Genomic DNA, 20,705 nt, shown 5'->3' with positions numbered 1-20,705 from the left:
AGCCAACATTACATGTAATGAAGTGACCAGTTACTGTGAAATTACAAGTTGAGCCTGCATTGCTAAACCAGAGACTAGTTTTCAAACATTTCCTTATAAATAAAATACTGCTGGCCAAGTCTGAGGTAATGTAATTGAAGCTTCGTATTGCAGTCCTAGGACAATCTGGATTTGGGCCAAGAGGTGAAACTGAACATGCTTTAGTAAAACTGTGGGGATGACCTTACAAGGGAGGGACTCAAGCTTGGAGAGTGTTTGTCAAAGCCCAGGGTAACCAAGTCAGCTAGTCTGAGGCCTTCTCGGTGGATACTGGTGAGAGGCTGCGCCTCCAACTAGAGCAACCTCTTTCTATTCCAATTCTTGTCCAGTTGTTGCCTGCAGAGAACTGGACTGAGCTATACGGTGGAGGTGACATGCATCCTATTTTGTCTTATGACCAAACACATCATCTCAATACCATGCCATGCCACTGCAACATGGCATAGTTGGCTTATGTTTGAAGAATAGATGGAAGAAGCTAAACTTGAGCAAGGTGGCAATGACTCCAGTTAGCTGACGAGCATTTGTAGATGCCCTTGTGATGAGACACATTTGTAGGGGAGCTCAGTGGTACCTAGCCATAAAGACTTGTGAGTCTTAGAAGCTCCAAAGAGCACAGGAGTCTCCTCATCACCATGGGCTCCCTGAGCACATCAAGCCCATCTTCTCCCCTGTGCTGACTTTCTGTTTGGCACTGAATCAAGTTCAACTCCTCAGCCCTTCTATTCAGAGACCCATGACTTAGGCTCAGCCCTGCTAAAAGGCAGCTGACAGCTCTGTGGTTGACAACTTTCTCGTTCTTATGATCAAGATACAGGCCTGTGCCAGAAAGCAGACTTTCCAAAGGGGGCAGCGTAAGACCATGTTATAAACTTCCCCAAGAGCTAGGGACCCTTATGGCTGACCATATCCTGCTCCAAGTGCAATATACATCTCTTGATCTTGGTTCCTCTAAGATAAACATGTAGCTGTGTGCAGTTTTTTCTTTTAATTTCCTACCAAAACAAAACACTTCACTGCAAATGCTTTTCCCCTTGAGGGATGAGAGTACTAATGACACATGACAGATGTTAGTCATGGTTGCTTCGTACACTATTGGAAGGCACTTGGGTGCTACGGAGGTGTTTATGGCATAAGAATTTTTAGAATAATGCAACTGGAGCTTGCGTTGGTATTTAAAGTTAATCACTGGCTTTCAGTTTTTTAGCCACTGAGTTGACAATTATTTTCAAGCCATGTGAAGAGCAGATCTCAGGCAGGAAAATAAGTTATTTTTCTGCCTGAGATTGTTGCATTAGTAATAGATGATTTATGTTCAAGGGAATTTGAAATCCAGTACTTAATGGTGAGGTATGAGAAGTGCATGTGTGTGAAGGGGGAGAGGAAATTCAAAGAGCTACTGAGGGAAGCAAGTCTCTAATGTTCTTTCCTGGCCCACTTGCAGTGTTGATAAAAATGCTAATGGACCTCTATTGTGCACGTATCTATTTCGATAACCATAACGCAGGGAAAAAAAAAAGCATTAAGTTGGAGTGCTGCTTCTCCAGGGTATTTATTGAGCTGTTCTACAAAAGTCAAATCTGGGCCCCTAGCTTAAACACTGGCTTCAGATACTAAATTCTAGATATTGCATACATGGTGTGAACCTTGTCAGAGGAGCTTAGAGCCTGTAATTTTCACCTATTCTTACAGTCATCTGACAATACCTAGGTTTTAGTTTTATTTATTGTAGACTGGGTAAATGCAAACACAGGCAAGATCCTTAGCATCCCAAAGGGAAGTTCCCATCCTAGTCACAAGGTTCAGCAATTCTTATATACAACCTAGTCTGTACTGCATCTCTCTTTCCCAAAGCCTTGCAAAAGAAGATGGCTTAGCTACTAGCTAGCAGATTTGGACTGTCATTTGGGTTGAAGACATATAGCACAAAGTTTTGTATGCCTTGGCAAGAACATCTGTTTGGCAGCTGCTTCTGGTTTCAAATCAAATACCACATCCTACCTCCCCACTGTTACTAAGAACTGCAGATGAGAGGAGTTAGTTGTGGCTCGCTTCCAGTTCTGTTGTATGATCAGCTTACACACCAATGGGACAATCAGTAATGCAGAGAGCACTCATCAAGCTTGGCTTTTTAGCTGTCAGATAATCCACAATGTGAAATTCTGTAAAAAAATTGAGTATATGCAGAAAGTATTTCCAAGTGTGTTTGAGCTGACCATTCATTTTCATGTTTTGAGGAGTCAAGACCTCATCCGGTATCATGGAAGAGACATGAGCATTCCTCAAGTCCAATAAACATTGAAGCAGGTCTTTAAACACCCTGTGAAAAATCTACCTGCTCCCCATAGAATGATTCAGTGTTTGTTGCTATTATTAGTTCTTTGTAAGAACAGTTGTCTCTGTAAAACGGCATTGAAAAAAGGACTTGTTGCTGGGAGTATTTTGATTTTGACTTGTAACCACATCCACAAGGGCTTATCATAGAACTGTAGAATCATTTAGGTTGGAAAAGACCTTTAAGATCATCAAGTCCAACTGTCAACCCAACACCACCATGCCCACTAAACCATGCCCTGAAGTGCCCCGTCTATGTGGTTTTTTTGAACACCTCCAGGGATGGTGACTCAACCACTTCCCCGGGCAGCCTGTTGCAATGCCTGACAACCCTTTCAGTAAAGAAATTTTCCCTAATACCCAATCTAAATCTCCCTTGCCGCAACTTGAGGCCATTTCCTCTCGTCCTATCTCCAGCCACCTGACAGAAGAGACCAGCACCCACCTCACTACAACCTCCTTTCAGGTGGTTGTAGAGAGCGGTAAGGTCTCTCCTCAGCCTCCTTTTCTCAAGACTGAACAGCCCCAGCTCCCTCAGCCGCTCCTCATAAGGCTTGTGCTCAAGGCCCCTCACCAACTTGGTTGCCCTTCTCTGGACACGCTCAAGCACCTCAGTGTCTTTCCTGTGGTGAGGGGCCCAAAACTGAACACAGCACTCGAGGTGCGGCCTCACCAGTGCCGAGTACAGGGGAACAACCACCTCCCTGCTCCTGCTGGCCACACTGTTCCTGATACAGGCTAGGATGCGATTGGCCTTCTTGGCCACCTGGGCACACTGCTGGCTCATATTCAGCCGGCTGTCAACCACCACCCCCAGGTCTTTCTCTGCCGGGCAGCTTTCCAGCCACTCTTCCCCAAGCCTGTAGCGCTGCATGGGATTGCTGTGACCGAAGTGCAGGACCTGGCACTTGGCCTTGTTGAACCTCATACAATTGGCCTCGGCCCAACAATCCAGCCTGTCCAGATCCCTCTATCACGTGGTATCCCTCTTACCACATGATCAAGGGATTTCCAGATCCCAGCTTGTAGGCAGTCTAGGCAAGAGCATGTCCCACCACTGCCAGCAGGGCTGTGCTGCCCTGGGGGCTGCTGGCTATGCAGGGCAGTAGCAAGCAGGGTGCTGAAGCTGATGCCACTGGGCCTTGGCCACAAGTCAAGCTCAGCTCCCTCCTGTGATGGAGCTATAGGATTGCAGAGTGCCATGGTTCCAATTTGCTTCGCTTCCACATGGCTCTGAGGTCTGTCTGCGTAGTTTGTGACTCATGGCCGTGTGAAGCTTTTGTTGTGCTGGCTGATGCAGTGAGCAATCATGATCGTCCTTCTGCAGTTTGCTGGTGGTGTTGTATTTTCATGCATACAGATTGCATTTGGTATAACCTAACTTCTTTCTTTAAATACTGTGTAGGTAACCAGGTCTTTGCCTGCCTAATGCCTGGAACAAGGAGGAATCCAAGGCAGGGAGATGACTAGGGAATGGAATATGGTTTAGAGAGAGAGGGAGGAGCTGGGGTGAATTCCCATTATATTTGCTATACAGGGATATGAACCCCAGTGCTATTGGTGCACGGTTTTCAGATACCTCCCAGAAGGTATGTATGAAAATGTAGCAACTCCTGGCATGTACCACAGTTTACTTGAAAAATACAATATTAATTGGTTTGTGCAATAATTTGGGAGTAAAGACTTATTTTTAAAGAACCAGAGCTGATATAGTTGATTTTCCCAGAGACCAACTGAATAAAAAAATTCCATTGTTCAATTATTTGGCTGTTGTAAGTGCGTGCTTGTTTGTCTAGTTGTTTGCTAACAGTTGTTTGCCCAGTAGCTTGAGTTCATTTACCTCAGTGAGCCTTTTGGGTGTACAGCAACTGCAGAATAACAGGTAGCTGAATACAGCTTTTTCCACTGATGATTGTGTTCAGCCTCTGAGAAGTACTTGCTGTTAAAAGGAAACTTCAGAAGAGATGGGGGATATGAACAATGGGATTGGGTTTCAAACTATAGGATATTAGGGTAAATATTATCATTAAAAGTACTTTAAAACAGAGCTATCTCTGAAACCAATTAACAAGGTCTTTGAATTGGTGGGGGCATATTTTTAAGGACCTCTTCTTCAATCTTTTATGGTAATCAGGCTCTCACATTTACAATTCAGCTGTGTTCTCCAATACAAATAACTAGTTAAAATTCTTAATTAGATTATAGTGACTATAGGAAAAAGTTGTTCTAAAAGTAAAATTACAGACTGTTATGACTAATGCTGTACAAATTAGCATAAAGTAGCTCAGACCAAATTATCCCTGAGAGTTTGCAATTAGGAGCACCTGCTATTAGTGCACTTGCTAAACTTTTATCAATTAATCATCACTTCCTTGAATAACAAGAACAAAACTGAATGTTGTGAATATTGTGAGAATGATTAATTGCTAGTGGTAAATTGCTGACTAGCTCCATTATTACTTCTACTTTAAAGACTTTCAGAAATGTGTCTATCAGTTTTATGAATGCATAAATTACACTAATGTACTCAGTATCAGTTGTATTTTTTTGTCCTACTTAGCTGGTAGTATCTGTTCTCAAACTTAGTCTCAGAGACTTTCAGAGCATGAACTATGTAACAGACCATTATTTTTACCTTGATTTTTCTTTTTTTTTTTTTCCCTTCTCTTTTCCAAAATGGACCCTAAACTCAGACTCCAGAATCCTAATGCTAGGAGAGTAAATCAATGGCTTTGTTAATTCTTTCATGTATTGGGTATAGTCTAATTCCCATCATCTGAAAACACCGACCTTTGACATCTGAAAAAATATTTAATGTTGTTAACATCATTGCCTAAACTTACCTGTTTGTCCCAGTTTTATGGAACAGAATTGTCCTGCTTCTTTTTCAATACATACATTAATATATAAGGGAGTATTATGCCACTGGTGTGTAACTAAAGTGGATGTTTTAGTCTTTTATTTTTCAAGAAGCCTTTATTTCCATGGGTCTTAGACATTCTGAAAAGGTCAGTGAAGTAGAATACTAATTAATGGTTCAGTAAATTAAGTGATTTGAAGCCTTTTTCTTTATGTAACTGGGAGTTGGAGTAGATCTTAAATTTTGCCAATTCAGGAGTGCTTTTAGTCCTGTATAATCAGAGGCATTGCAGCTTTAATATAAATCGGAAAAATCTAAATTGGAGAACACGTCATTACAGCTGTTGAGTGAAACAACAGCAGATTGCTAAAATGCATGATACTATGTTACCAGATTCATAAGAAATATAGGAAAATCTGGAAATTATCAAGAGATACATGAAATGTTATGAAATGGCTAGAGTTGTTTATCTTGGCTGTTCCGAGATGAAGTCACTACATGGATGAAACAACTCTGAAGTGCAGCTTGTGAACACTGCCAGAAATATAGATTTCACAAAGCTGAAAAAAAAAGGTTGTAAATCAGCTAGCAGTGGGGAAAAAAAAAACCCAAAACCAAAAAACCTAGATATTTTTTACATGCCTCAGAGATGTAAGTGGAGAAGGTATGGGTGAAAGATTCTCCTCATTCCCAGACCATCAGAGCTGTACGGAAAAACCACTTTCTGATAACCCTTTAGCTTCCTAGAGAAAAATGTACTTGTAAATGAAGTCTACAGTTTTTATTATATTGCTGGTAAACAGGTAGTGCTAGTAAATATTGCTTAGATTACTTAGTCCCTTATAGTGAAATGGAGACAACAGAGGAGCAGCAGCAAACATGTAGCTACCATTTAAAGCTAACCCAGCACCTGAAATGTTCTCAAAGTTTTATGAACATAATGAATGAGATAATAGTCTTTGTTCTAAATGTTGCAATCAAGAGCCTTGACATGGTGCTGTGGAAATTCCTACTGAGAGCTCTTGGTGAGACAAGCTTAGTGCCTCTCTATGAAGTGCACCCTCGTTTGGAGCACTGTGCTACCACAGACAAGGATAGCAGGAAGGCAGGCAGGGGAATTTATGTCTGCAGGGCCTTTCTAGTGAGTAAAAGCAGTAGATTCTGGACCACTTTTCTTTCTAGAAAAAAAAGTTTTAGACCTTAACCTGGGTTGAAGAGGAAATTAAGAGCAATAAGGCATTTCTGTGCAGTTACTATCAAGACAACAATCAAAGTCAGCCTTAAGCAGCCGTGTCATCCAAAGCCATGTTCCTCTTCTCTAATGCTGCTCTGTCCAAACATCCATGTATCTTCAGGATCCATTGTATGAGAGTACGTGGCAGAGCAGGTCTGCTGTAATGAACTCTCCCTTGTGATTAATTCCTACATTGCATAAAGTGACTATATGAAGGCAAATAAAAAGCTAACATGAGGTGCTTATCATGTTTCGATAATATATATGCACAAGTTTCAATTATTTCATAACACACTTATAGAAATTAATCTAAATTCAAATATTTTACTGAGAGCTTAGACTTGAGGCATGTGATCCATGGAGGTGGACACTGGAGCCCTGTGGGGGAAGCCTGGCAATCATCAGAACAGAAGTAGCCATGTAATGCATAAGCATAGTGAGGGAGTCACTAGCAACACCCTCAGGAAATGCAATGAGAACAAAATGTTGGCATCACGAAATGCAATGTTCATCAGAGATTCCCCTTGATTATTTCTTCTATGACTGATAAGCTGGCCAAAAGTATAGGTTCAGCAAACAGCAATGAAAATTACGGAGCACCTAATGATGATCATGCTCAAAAGCATGAAAATTTTTGCTGTTTCTCATGCTGACGTTTCCTTATCTCCCACCTTAAAGGCCAAGTATTTTTGACAGATTAAAATCTTCTCCTTCTATACCTTATCAAACGTAAGACAAACTGAATTTGTGTTTTTAAATGAGTAATTTGTACAATGTGGTTGTGTGCCTGCCCTCTTCTTTTCAGTAGCCTCAGGGTCTGTAAACTTGTTTTCTGCCTTCCTCTCCCTGTACTGACCTCACTCTTTCACTGCACAGCTTTAGCAAATGAAGCTGGTTTATGTATGATACAGCGCTGAAGCCTAAGAAGAATCTCCTTGGTTACTTTGATATACCCTGGATCCCACTCATATTTGCACAATGCTGCAAGTAATAAATAGCTTTGGTCATGATGGGTGACTGTCACCATAACTCTTACTCACCTGAAGCTGCTACCACAGCATAATGAAAGAAATGGGTGCTACTAGCTCTGCCCAAAAGACAAAAAAAAGTCTGAAATCCTTGGGATAGATGCTGAACATAGCAGCACTGATTTTAAAGAAGCTGCAGTGATTGACGTGAGTTGAGTATATAACCACATAAGGATATATAGGTCACCAGGGAGCTGATGTTTCAAACACTTCTGCTAGGCATTCCCTTTGGCAGTTTTGTTGGCCTAGTTGGGAGCAAATAACGAGGAAAAAGAAAGTGATTCAGGTGACCACTGTGTGGCGCTTTTCTCTCTCTGCTTCTCTATATTTACACAAATCGTGAAATATTTATTTTTAGTCATTCTAGATGTCTCTTCAGGCCCTCCTCTTCTAAACATAAGGCAGGAAGTGTCACAAGAGTAGATATTTCTCTTGGGAGTTTCAGCATTTCCCCATTTGGACTTGGTTGAAAGTTCTGCTACAAAAGCTATTCTCATAATACTGCCACTAGCCACTTCGCCAAAATCAGAGAAAGAATGAATAGGTATCTTAACAGATATTTCCCCAACAATTGTAATGCATGCTCACTTTGCTTTAGTTTTTAGACCAAAGAATGCAGCTGCTCTCACTTTACTAAGCTAATTCCCCACTTTCTGACTTCCATAGGCTTCTCATTTTAAACTGTGCTGCCATGTGGCTGCATTTAAGTTATGCTCATAGCTCATTTGGAATGAATAAATTGTAGTTGAGAGCTGGCCCCCAAATGCAGTACTAGTGAGAGCTGTGCTTTGCTTTCTTTTTTTGTGTGTGTGTGATTCATATGGAGGGAAAAAATCAACATAAATGTTGGTGGGCACATACCCAAAAATCTACTTTATGTGCCAATGCTTTTCTTGTTTAGTTCTGTTTCTACTGATCTTGTAGCAAGTGGTGACAAGAGAGTTCTTGTATTTTCCCAGCACACAAAGGGCTCACCTCTCTTAGTGCTACACCAGCACCTCCATTTCAAGCCATGATAGGAATGGAATCGGAATCAGAGGTAGTTACGGTCCTCAGCTAGCTGGCCATACATTCAGATTAGAGCTAGTTGGCGTACATTAGAACATCTCCATCTGTATGCTAGACTGCTCCAACCCAATCTGCTGAGACAGATTGATCCAAACCATCAAGGCCTGAGAGAAAGCTCTTCTGCCTGGTCAGAGAGCATCTGAGTATGAAGGAAAAATTGTTGTACTTCAATGATCTGTTGAGAATGTTCCTGATAGCTTGCAAACAATCATGTATATGTCACCACTCATATATATGTTAACATTTTGTGAATCTAACCTTTGGAGTTCTTGCAAAAATTGCAGTGGTATTTGGATCAGTTTTAGACTTACACAAGTCTGGGGTTTTTTTGTTTTGTTGTTTTTTTTTTTTTTATTGTTCTGTACCAAATAACTGTTAGCCCATTTTGACCAAATTTAATGGAATGATGGAAGTCAGAGATCATCAAGTTTTTACAAGTTTCACCAACCAGGAGAAAAGCTGTCATGTCACTTATTAGATACCAGGGCAAGTCATAGAAAAGTAGGAACAGCTACAACCAAAGTCTGCATATACCTTCACAGATATTGAAGTCAATCAATTGCAACACACTAATATTAAAGAAATCAGTTTGTTACCCTGCTAGTGTTCCTTGGGGCTGAATAAATTGGTTTCACAATACTACCCCTTCTGATCTTTTTCCTGTGATAATTTAACTGTTGAAAAGTTGTTTTTTACAGAATGTCTCTTGGAGATTGTCAATTGCTCAGTATCACTATGTCTAAATTTGTGGGAATTCAAGGGGGTCTTTGAAATACTGTTGTAGTCTCTTAGGACACATTTCAAAGATTTCCATGGCACTGCAGAGACTGAAGTACATAATTTACTGAGTAAATGTAGCTCATGCTAATTGTCTGTGGACCTCAGTTTTAGCAATATATTGTTTCCTGTTCTGAGAGATCAGTGTAGTCAATAAAAGGCTGGTTTCTTTGAATGTAGGAAATAACTGAAATCCAAAATTGGATATCATTATAATGGACATCTTAGGAACCCCACAGAAACTAGATGAGGTTATGCACACAGGCCTTGTTAGAGGTGGCCGACTCTATTCCCTTCCTGAAAATGTTGTTTTACTTGCACACATGCAGTGCTAAGTAATTGCTTTATATCATTAATCCATTTTCCAGTACAAATTGGTCTCATTAAAATTGGCTAGTGAGAGTTAATATGGCAAACTCTTCTAGAGAAATATGTTGCTGCATGTAAACAGGCAGTCTTAGGTCTGCCTTTGCTGGCCGGCAAGGCAAAAATTGCAAGTACCCTGTTCCAGCAATAACAATTATACTGCGTACCATGCAACAATATGTCACCACTCCTTAGTTACAGCAACATGGTAAGGCTCAGTGATATTACCAGACCTCTGAAAATACCCTGGAAACAGTTAAATTTCACAAGGACAAACTCTATTCCACTATAGCCCTGCAAGTCATAAACAGCAAGAATGCTGTAATTTCTCAGGTGAGAGAGTTAAACTGTGGTGAGTGTCAGCATGATTTATAGATCTTGATTTGTTTAGGCAAAGGGCAGTGTGTCTTTGTGTCCTGTATAGGTTGTGCATATCTGCAGAGACAATCAGTATTTGACTTTACACTGTATTCCTGAGTAACTCTGTGTGCAGTACTGTTTGCCTTTAGCAAACATTCTTCACTGTTTTGCATTAAGTATTTTCAGTGATTGATAGTTTTCTTGTTCGAGGATTGATAAATGTGAACCTGCTTTTCGTCTTGGCCTAAAGGGACCCTTGATGGAGTGGAGCTTTTAGGGTTGTTTCTTCTATAAGCTTTGAAAAGAGACTGAAAGACTTGATGTTGAGTCACTAGGGAATGTGAGTTACAATGCGTGGCTCAGTCTATCACTCATTATGTAGCATAATCAACTAAGTGACCACTTCTGATGGGAATAAAAATGCTGTCAGTTTTCTTGGAGAACATCAGTGGATGAATATCCTTTGGCAGACTTCTAACCAAGCTCCAATGTGAGAAACAAACTATGCTGTCTTTATGAGTGAAGAGCAAAATCATGGGAGATTTGTAGAGATGCAGTGGAAAAAAGCAGTGCAGAGAGGGTATCCGTGTGCAGATCGGAGCAACTATTTTGCCAGGTCGTCAGTGGTAGCGTTTTTTAGGGTCTTCACTAAGAATAGTGTTTTGAACTGTAGAAAAGCACATCTGCAAGGTTAGATATGTGTGAGATCTATGAGTCAAACTGAGAGGGTCTGTCCCAACAGTATGTTGCTGAGAAGGGAGCAATGAGGGAGGGCATGGTGATACACAGTGATTCTAGCACCAGCCTACACCTACACCTGCACCTATACTGCACCTGGGCAGTAATTTTAGTTGTTTCCTCCTCAGCAAAAGATCATTCCAAGCCAGACTGCTGCTTTTGTCCCCTAGCTGTGCCCTGCTGTGTTTGTCCGGGTGTCTCTTGAGCTCCAGGTGCTTGTTGCCTGCCTCCATGTTAGGCTGCTGTGTGAGGAAGGCATCCTGAGAGCAAACCTGCAGCACCCCAGCTGTTCTCCTTGCAAGCCTCTGCTGCTCCTGCTCATGCTGGCCAGCCCAGCCATCCTGTGGACAGTCAGCTACTTCCAGAGACAGCTGGGGAAAAATAAACAAGGAAAAATATGAAACAGACTTGTTTGAAGGTAAGGGCAAGGAAGATAACTAAGGTCCTGCAGTCCCTTGCCCAGAAGGAAAATTTGAGGTATATGAGTAAGGTTGGGCATTGTAAGCTTTTTATTTGTTGTGATATATTCTCAAAAGAGAATAATCTGTTTCTCAAAGCTCTGTGCCATGTATCTAGGGTATAGTTTTATGGACTTCTGTGATTTTTTTAAAAAAAAACCCAAACAACAAAACCACCAGGAAAAACCTAAGTCTTAACATAGTTTAAAAAAACCCCAAACAACAAAGCAAATAAAATGAAAAGGGGTTCATATCTGTGCCCTAAAACTGAAATATGCAGGCCATCTGGATACAGTTTGGAAACAGTGTTCAACATAAGAGGAAACAATCAAATAAATAGATATTCAGGCTTAATATATAAAGAAGCTTATTTAAACCAAAACATCCAGGAAAATTCTAGCAATGAAAGTGTTAAGTGAAAGTGAAGGGAGAGCATTGGGGGGGGGGAATCCCTTATGAAGTTACCAGGATAAAATCAAAACCTTCTGATGATCATATAGCTTTTGCATCATAAAAATGTAAATGAGGAGTATTTATTGTTAAGCTAATTTAAAGACTCAGTTGAACATTAAATACACTTGGCTAACTTTCTTTTGTTAGTGTGTCACCAGTGGAGAACAACTATAATTCTTCAAGCTGAAGGTGGCAGCTTTGCCTAATACCTGTAACCTCTTCCTTCTGCTCTGATGGATTCTGCTTACCCTGCTGGCCTAAGAAATCTCACGTCTCTTATTGTGAATCAGGAAGGGAAAAAAAGCAACCAAAGAGGTAAAACAGTTGATTACTCACTGTTTGGTTCATATGTGTGATGTAGCTGCTGGTGACAGTAGCAAAGTCAGAATATAATGAAAGGTTTAGTTTCAATATCATGCAAATGGTATGAAACATATGAACAACAGGGCCTGAAATGAAAACATCTTGAAAGGGAGGTAGGCAGGGGTGGGGAGAGAGGGAAAGAAAGTGTCTGATATGTACCATACTAGCTTAAATGGGAAACATTCCCCCAAACTAATTCTATTTCCCTTGTTTGGCTCATCCATTTTTTGTTTTTATTTTTCCTTTTTTTCCTCATCCTTATTTTCTGCCTTAACTTTGCATTTGGAAGGAACCAGTAGTCCTCAGCAGCCACATGGACTGCAGTTATTACTGTAGTACTGTGATTGCTTTCTTGAAAGAGGAAAGTAGCATAGTAATGCAGGAGATACTCTGGGCCAAAGGAACCATGGTCGTTGTGTGTGTGAATAGTGAATCACAGCAGCTGAGCCAGAATACTAATATACATGTGTTTCTAACTTCCCAGGTACTTTTCAGGTACTATTTGAATGGCAATGATTAAAGAGAATTTTCAGGTTAAATGCAAGTACTCCAGTTTCCTGTATACAAAGGTGGATATAAATTTGTAGTGGGTATCTTGCCATCCATTAGGTAGCAAACTTGTTTGCTGTGGAAGGAAACAGCATCTTTTGAACCCTTTTAAGTTGTCAAATACATGTCATGAGGTAAATAAAAGTTAAAGAAAAAAATACTGGTAGAAGTTATAGAAGAAATTACATACAATAGGCATCTCAAAAGATGTTTTTGTTTTGTATAGCAGTGGCATTTGAATTTCTCAAAAAGCAATTTCTTTAAAAGATCAGGTCTGAAAATCTTTTGGTATGGAATTTTAAAAATGCATCAAAATTTTGCAGTTTCACAGTGGATTTTCATTTGAGGGATGGGTTATTTATATATTTACTTCACATGAAACTAAGTGATAAGCTGTTTTTCATTGCAGGGAACAAACATTGTGATCAAGGAAAAGAAAACCCCATTTGCATTAGAACCAAGTAGTAGCTGCTGTTATTGACTCTTTAAATCCAATCTAAACAAACAAAAATATTTCAACTATTATGTCTTATTGCAACAGTAGTAGGGGAGCATGTTATATTTGCTATTATTGGCAAGCTGTGAAGTAACACTTATAGATCAATTTACATTACTTTAAGCAATACATTTCCAAGAGACACTTCTTAAAAATAAATTCATTCCAATGTGCTGCTGCTTCGTCTATAGCAATTTTTACTAAAATATAGTTTTATGTTGGGGTGGGAAGGCAGACTTTGCTAAAAAGAGCATTGCTAAGGACAAGTTTGCATGCATGTACTCACATACATGCAAAATCTAATTGATCATTATCAGAAGTAAGTCTAATACTACAGAAATCAGGGCAGCTGTATCAGATGAAACTGGGAGGTGCCACCCAATCCTTAAGCCTGCAAACAGAATCAAAAAAGTGACACACATGTGAAATGCTGCCAGTCAGACTCTCTGTATGTTTAGGGCAAGAATGGCCCCACCCCCTTTTTTTCCCCCACGCTTTGAGATATCTTTTGTTCCCATGCAGGTAAAGTGGGACTGGACACACTGCGCTGTCTTTGCACATCCCAGCACCTGACCCAGTGACCTGGTATTTCCTCTCTCTACCCTGACAAGGTGCTGAATTTATCCCTCTGCAGAGTCATAGCTCCTTTTTCTGGGTTTTTTTCTTGGGGGGTGGGGTGGGTTGGGGGGGGGGGGGGTGTTGAGTTTGGGGGTCAAGTCTGACAAAAGCTTCCATATAGGTCCACCACTTCTTGGCCATTCCTGATTTGAACTAGTGCAGTTCCAGTGATTTCAACTGACCTGTATCTTCCCACGCTCAGGCTGTGTCTCAGGACTCAAACAGGATGAATGTGGGTTGCCTAGTGTGCTATCACCCCAACTTTTTCTGGAGACTGAAATTTTTCTATATATAACACAGAACAGTGGAATGGAAGTCCTGTTTCAGGACTATTTGCTGCTTTTTTTTTTTTTCACTGTAGCCTTTACCACATTTCGGAGAAAAGAAGTTAAAATTACCAAAATGAATCTCTTGAAACCTTTAATCAAAGTATTGGAATGAAAACAGGGAGCTTTAAAACTCAGAAGTCTTATCTGCAGGAGGCAGCTAATATCATCTATTCTTTAAAAAAAAATTCATATCAAACCGTTGAAGCAAATTTTCTTTGGGAAAGGAATTAAAGCAAAGTAATGGCTTAGGGCCAAATGTACTCCTTTACATTCCTTGATTTTTACAGAGAGGCAGGGCAGATGCAAAGTAGCTGAATGATTACAGAAGATAAGAGCAGCAGTGGTTCAGGTCTATGGCCTGCCATTTCATCTCAAGATCCAGCAAGAGCCTCTTCTCGCTCTCTCACCTTTGATCTTTTAACAGGAACTAGGGAGCAGAGCTAGGGATAAGGATACAAAGCAGCCAATTTCTCTTGCAGCCTTTAATTGCACACGCAGCATATCCTGTTCCCTCCAAACTCTGTGGGGCCATTTCAGTCCTGTGCCTTTGGAGGGGAGATGAGGAGGAATCGGAGCTGCTGTGGGAGGCCAGGCAGAGCCCTCTGGACAGTGAAACAAGCTGAGAGATACCAAGTCCTGCCAAACACGCAGAGTAAAATTGGGGCACTGTGTGTGCAGGATGAGAATGTAGGCTAAGTTACTGTAATGATCTTTGTCTCAAGATCATCAGTAGCAGATAAAACAGCTCATGGAAATGTGATATTTAATCAAATAGCCCAATACTTTTGGTTCAATGCAGTCTATATTTGGGTAGGGACCACGCTGAACTAGTTATCCTAAGCTTGTGTTTCATGCACTGCAGCTTAGGCAGGCCAGCAAATAGCTTGGTGACACCACCTGAAATATCCTGGCATATATCTGACAGCTCATTGAGAGAATATCCTGTAAAATTGATGACCTGACTCCATTACTCAAGAATAAAATTGAGTTGGTATAGTGAGGTAAACATTGGTAAAGGTGTTTGGATGCTGTTACAGGAAATGAAATCCTCTGCATATATGGCAATATTTATTTTACATTTTGTGTGCTTCAATAGGAAATGAGCTCATATTTATCTTCTCTCTATAGCAAGAGGAGTAGAGCTCCAGCAAAAGTACAGTAGCAGTCTCCAAAGGTTTTCATCTTAAAAAGCTGTATCCCTGAATCCCTCTTGCCCTGCCTTACGCTTATGCTTCTGCATAGGATGGAAAGGGGAAAAGCCCTTTGAGATGCCCTTTCTGTTTGCAGGCTTACTTGCTGCAGTATTGTTGGGGGGAAAAAGTGGGGGAAGCAAGAGTGCTCTTGCTGAGTAAGGAGCAAAAGCTGACTTCTCTCCTCGTTTTTAGGAGTGGAGGCTCACCCTGGATCCCGGTGCTGTAGTCCAGGCACCAGCTTCAGGAGGGTGGGCTGGGAAGGGAGCTCTGCGGTGGCGGATGACTTGTATTTCAGTGCCTTGCACCGTGCCACCCATTGCTGCTCTTATGGAGGTTTACTGCCCCAGTGGCACTGTTACTGCCTTGGTCAAGTTCTGTGCCCCACATCTCTAGTGTGGATTGCCCAAACGCTGAGATTTCTTTTTGTCTTTAGGGAGCTTTCAGTAGCCAGCTCATTTGCCACACTCCAACAACAACAACAAAACATAATTAAAAAAAAACCCTAGACATCATAAATTATTTCTGCACTTGGCTGGGATAACTTACCCTCCTGACTCTCCTCAGATGTCTGGCCAATAGGACTTTTCTGGCTGCATCTTCAATGTCATCAGAAATAAAAGTACATAATATATCACTCAGGGACATAGACATCAGGTAAACTTGTGACAATTCTGGACATCTTTGGATATATGAATGAAATTGATGTTAGTTTTCACTTACTAATCAATCTAAATAACACAATAATACAGAAATAGGAGGAAAAAAAACTTTTGTAATTTATTTTCTTAATTTCCACCTTAGGATCATCTTTCTGCATTAGAAATTAGTATTGTCTTTAAATACATGTCTTGATCTGGTCCTGCTTAAGTGAACAGCAAATCGTAAGCTGGAATGGAATGTAAGACTTGCTCTATTTCTTATCTTGAACTCATTCATATACTGCACATTATTCCTCATTCATATGACCATAGTGCCCAGGACCTGAAATCTTTTCCCCAACAAAACACGATTATCTTGTAGAGCAAGCTGTGCTTGAGAAAAGTTTGCAAGTTTGGACCTTAAAAAGGAAAGCAAATAGTGGAATGGAAAATGTTTATAGAGATAATTGGGTAATACATATTTGTCAGATATGTTAGAGTTGAGTGACTTCTTTTTTTTCTCGTTACTGTAACACTCAAAAATGTGATAGCAGAGAAATTACCTTATCCTGTTTCTTTATTCCTAGCTCAATAGCTGTTTGGGCTCCACAATTTAAAAAACACTTTCTCACAAAAAGCACTTATCTAACATATGGCCATCATCGCTGCAGTGACTAAATGCTTCATAAGCATAAATTGACTTTATTTTCACAATAGCAGCACCCTGAGCTGAGAAAGTTTTCAGCCCTGCTACATAGGTGGGGAAGAGGGAGAGAGAGGAAACAAAGTGCCTTGCTTATTTTTCTCAGCTACCTGTTGCTGAGAAGCCAGTCTTTCCTTCCCTTGTCTATAAAGAGGCTGTGATTTTCATAAATGCCAGGAGGATCTTTCCTTTCCTCTCTGTATGGTGGGGGAGGCTATGACAGGCCATCAGGAATGTGGAACACAATGTCACCAGCTCATCACCATTACTTTAAGAAGTGAATATTGAGCCTGGTAATGGTATGGGCAAATAGGGCTGTAAAATATTTGGCCTTTAAGGCTCAGACTGAAACTGTGAACATTCCAGTTTAACCAGGTTTAGTGTTATAATCAAGTAGGGAACAGGAGCTAAGGTAAAAGAGATATAGTTCATGCTATTTCTTCTTTCCCAGCAGCACCTGCTGGCCAGTATTTTTCTTCTAACATTTTTTTAGTCTACCCATTATATTAAAAACATACCTTAGTTGGACTCTATATCAGAAACCTTACCTGGTGGTTGCCAAACCACCATTGTAAGCATGAGAGAATGAGGCATCTTGTCCTGGCCATGTGGAAGGGAGCAGAATCCAGGTGCATGCCCCAGTCACTCTTAGCCAAAATGCTGATGTAGGTGTTGCACCCAAGGACACATCTGCAGAAATGAAACGGTGCAAGTGGAAAGTGTTCTGCATGTTATTGAAATTGTTACTGCACTCCTTTTATCTTCCAAAGCAAAGAATATAGCCAACAGCCTTCATGTTACCGTTTTAAACAACCCACCATGACAGGTGGATCACCAGCTAGAGTTTCTCCTTGTGGCCAGTGGACTGGGAGTATCTGGCTGTACAGCCAGTGTTTTTATATTATGCCTCTTCTGTATAAAAATGTGAGTACTCAGCACCAAGTAGCTGTAATTAAGCACTTTTATATTTTTTCCTGAAAGCTCTAAAGTATATTAACATGTATCCAAAATGTACTACAAGTGTGTTATACCTTCATTTCTGTTATGCTAACAACAAATACTTGATTTCTTTAGGCCTCTCTTCAACTTTTCTTTTCTCTTCATAGCAGTTCCTAAGCATAATGCAACTGTTTCCCAACCTGTCTGTAACTACGGCTTTAATTTTTTGTTTTCTTTGTTAATGAAAAGAAAAATCAAATCAGTTTTATCAAGCAACTGGTAAAGTAGAGAGAGCATTTACCGTAATTAGGACATTGCATTACAGAAGTGATCTAAAGAATCCTGTTAAATGTCATTGCTCATAGCAAAGAAACTGCAGAAGTTGAAATGGAAATGGAGTTTTGGAAAGGAGAGTTGAGTAATTTACTTAGCTGTTCAACCATGTTCACTGATGTACTCATGAGCTGTGTTTTAATTTAACAAGTTGGGTTTTCTTTCTGCAGTAAAAGATTAGGAGAAATCTTTGCTATAACCCAGGTGATTCTACACTTGCCTGCTCTTTGTTTAGCAGCTGTTATGCCTCCCTCCATTCCTTTTGGCAGTTGGCACAATGCGGGTAATGAGAAGGTGCATGATGACAAATACCTTCAGTGTATCATTTCCTATTGATTTCATATGCCATTTTCTTCAAACCACTGCAGAATAAACCCAGTACTGATTAGAGTCTAATTCTCAATCCTTTTCAAGTTTATTTTTAAGGAATATAAATTTCCTTCAGAGTAAGTCCCGTCCTTCAATCTTATCTATATGAATGTAGCCTGTATCATTAATTCATTGGAACTAGGTGGCTATCCTCTTGGACATAAGCACTGCCACTGTTGACTCGATTGCAAGATTGGAGCCTAAATAAGGACCCCTGTATTCTGCAGAGAGAAGTACCGTATGGTGAAGATCTGCTCATATATAGCACCATTTAGGAATTAATCTTGCAATCAAATTGAATACAGGACTAGCTCTGAAACCCCTTTCTTATACCTGACACACATTACACTAACCTACATTTCTAAGAGCCAGGCGGCTCCTTCAGGAAAGTGTAGTCATTGTTCAATTGCTATGAGTTGGCAAATATACAATGGTAAAGGCTTGGCCCTGGCTCCTTCTCTCCTTGCTTCAGAACTGGTGAGAGCAAACCTGGCCTGCACTCAAGACAGAAATTATTGCATACTTCATGGAATCATTCAGATTAAAATTTTTTCTGCTTACTAGTTCACCATGCCTGCTCTAGGCTTACTGGAATTCCTCACACTTTGGCTGTATGTGTGAAACCCCTCATTCTGCAGAGAGGAATTTAACTTTCTGTTCTTGCTTTCCTCCATGAGTAAGATTATATTCTCTTGTTAGCACAACTATGTAGCCACATAAAATCTCCTGAGCAATGTACAATGTGGAGGTGGTGACTTTGTTTAAAGTATTTTATTTTTTTACCCCTTATAGAAACATTTCCTTAGATGCTGAACTGTCTTATTTTATAACATAAAAATCAAATGCAAGTTGGGTTGTGAAGGAACTTATCCCTATAGACACAGAGTATAATACTGAATATATCAACTATATCTCTCCTCAATATGTGCAGAATTTTGAAAGAAAAGGATCAAACAGTTCTTTAAAGTTCAGATCCTGAAATCGATAAATTTTCATCTGCCTCCGTCTGCCCTCCCCCACCTGCTATCTAATGATCTCTAAATATCTTTAGACAGAGAAATGCATTGTAGTATTTTGGACTGACCTGGTTTGAGGATAAAGTACACTCTGCAGAAGAAACAGGAAAAGAAAGTGAAAAGAACATAAAGGCAAACATTCAGGGGTGATCAAACATGCCATATTTGTAGACAGACAGGATGTCAGGGTGAAATAGATTATGAAAGCATTAAGATCTGGCAATTGAAAGGAACGTAAAGAGTGCTTTTGATAGTTAAACACTGAAACTTTATTGAAGAGGGGTTGGGGTTGTAATGAAAACAACATCTGGCTGTGATTGCTAAAACTTGATTGCAAGAGGGAAAACTGAATGATGTTACCTCACACTGATTGACATAAAAAAAACTTGAAAAAATGGACATTAAAAAGGAAAGTTAGACAGATGTAGCAAAGCAACAGCTGCTGGAGATGGACAAGCTTTCCCTGGGGACACATTGCCAAGGAAAAATAAGAGTCTTATTCTGATTGCTTGCTGCTACAAATCAGCATTAGCTCCACTGAAGTCAAACTGGTTGTGCCAGTGCAAAACTGGCATAAGATCAGAATCAGGTATTGAAAGCAAAGCAAAGTGATAGAATATGGCAAATTTCTATCGAGAATCTAATTAGTTTGGCATTATTTTCGCATGGAGCTGAGTTTGTAACCAGGTTTATTTTTTATGATTGATGAGCATACTCAAATATTGGCAGCATGGTCAGATATTCCACCAGGTGAAACACCCAGAGGACTATTCTAGACATATGAAGCAGAGAAAAGGGTAGGCACAGATTCCTTCTGTTGTATGGTACCTTGGTGAGAGAAAAACGGTGCTTACCTATTCTCAGGGACATTTGGGGGTAAGATGGGGGCAGAAGGAAGATGACTCGAGCCTGCTGTGCTCCTCATCTTGTTGAAGGTTCCTCAGCAATAGTTTCCACTGATGGGGGGTGAGTGTTCCCCAAACCAGGACTGCCCGGCTTTGAGACGTACCCGGATCCCCAGATCTGGAGCGCTCTCCAAGCTCTGTAGCCCGACATGCTCGTGCCTCCAGGCTGGAGGTGCACAGGCTCATGGCAGAGCCATCAGTCAGGTTCTGGGTGTGCTGCTTGGACTAGAAAACAGGCATATCAGCTTCCTGCTGCTATCAGCAGTTACAGAACTGACACTAGTATCTGCTTTGCTAAGCTTCGCCCAGTGTGAGGAACTCCTCATGTATATGAGTTTCATCCCCAGCTGAGTTAAAATAAACAAACAAGTAAATAAAGCCTGCAAACAAGAAAACATGCTTTCCAGCCAGCCTTCCATATTACATTTTTCTAAACAGTTCTTTCGTTTTATAGGCAGTTTTTATTTTTCACTCTAAACTGTGACCGTGTGTTAAGGGAGAGCAGTTTCTTAACATCTTTCTTAACTTGCTCTAAAGAG

The sequence above is a fragment of the Harpia harpyja genome, chromosome 10 (genome assembly GCF_026419915.1).
Source record: "Harpia harpyja isolate bHarHar1 chromosome 10, bHarHar1 primary haplotype, whole genome shotgun sequence".
Classification (NCBI taxonomy): domain Eukaryota; kingdom Metazoa; phylum Chordata; class Aves; order Accipitriformes; family Accipitridae; genus Harpia; species Harpia harpyja.
Note: the sequence above shows the minus strand (reverse complement) of the source record.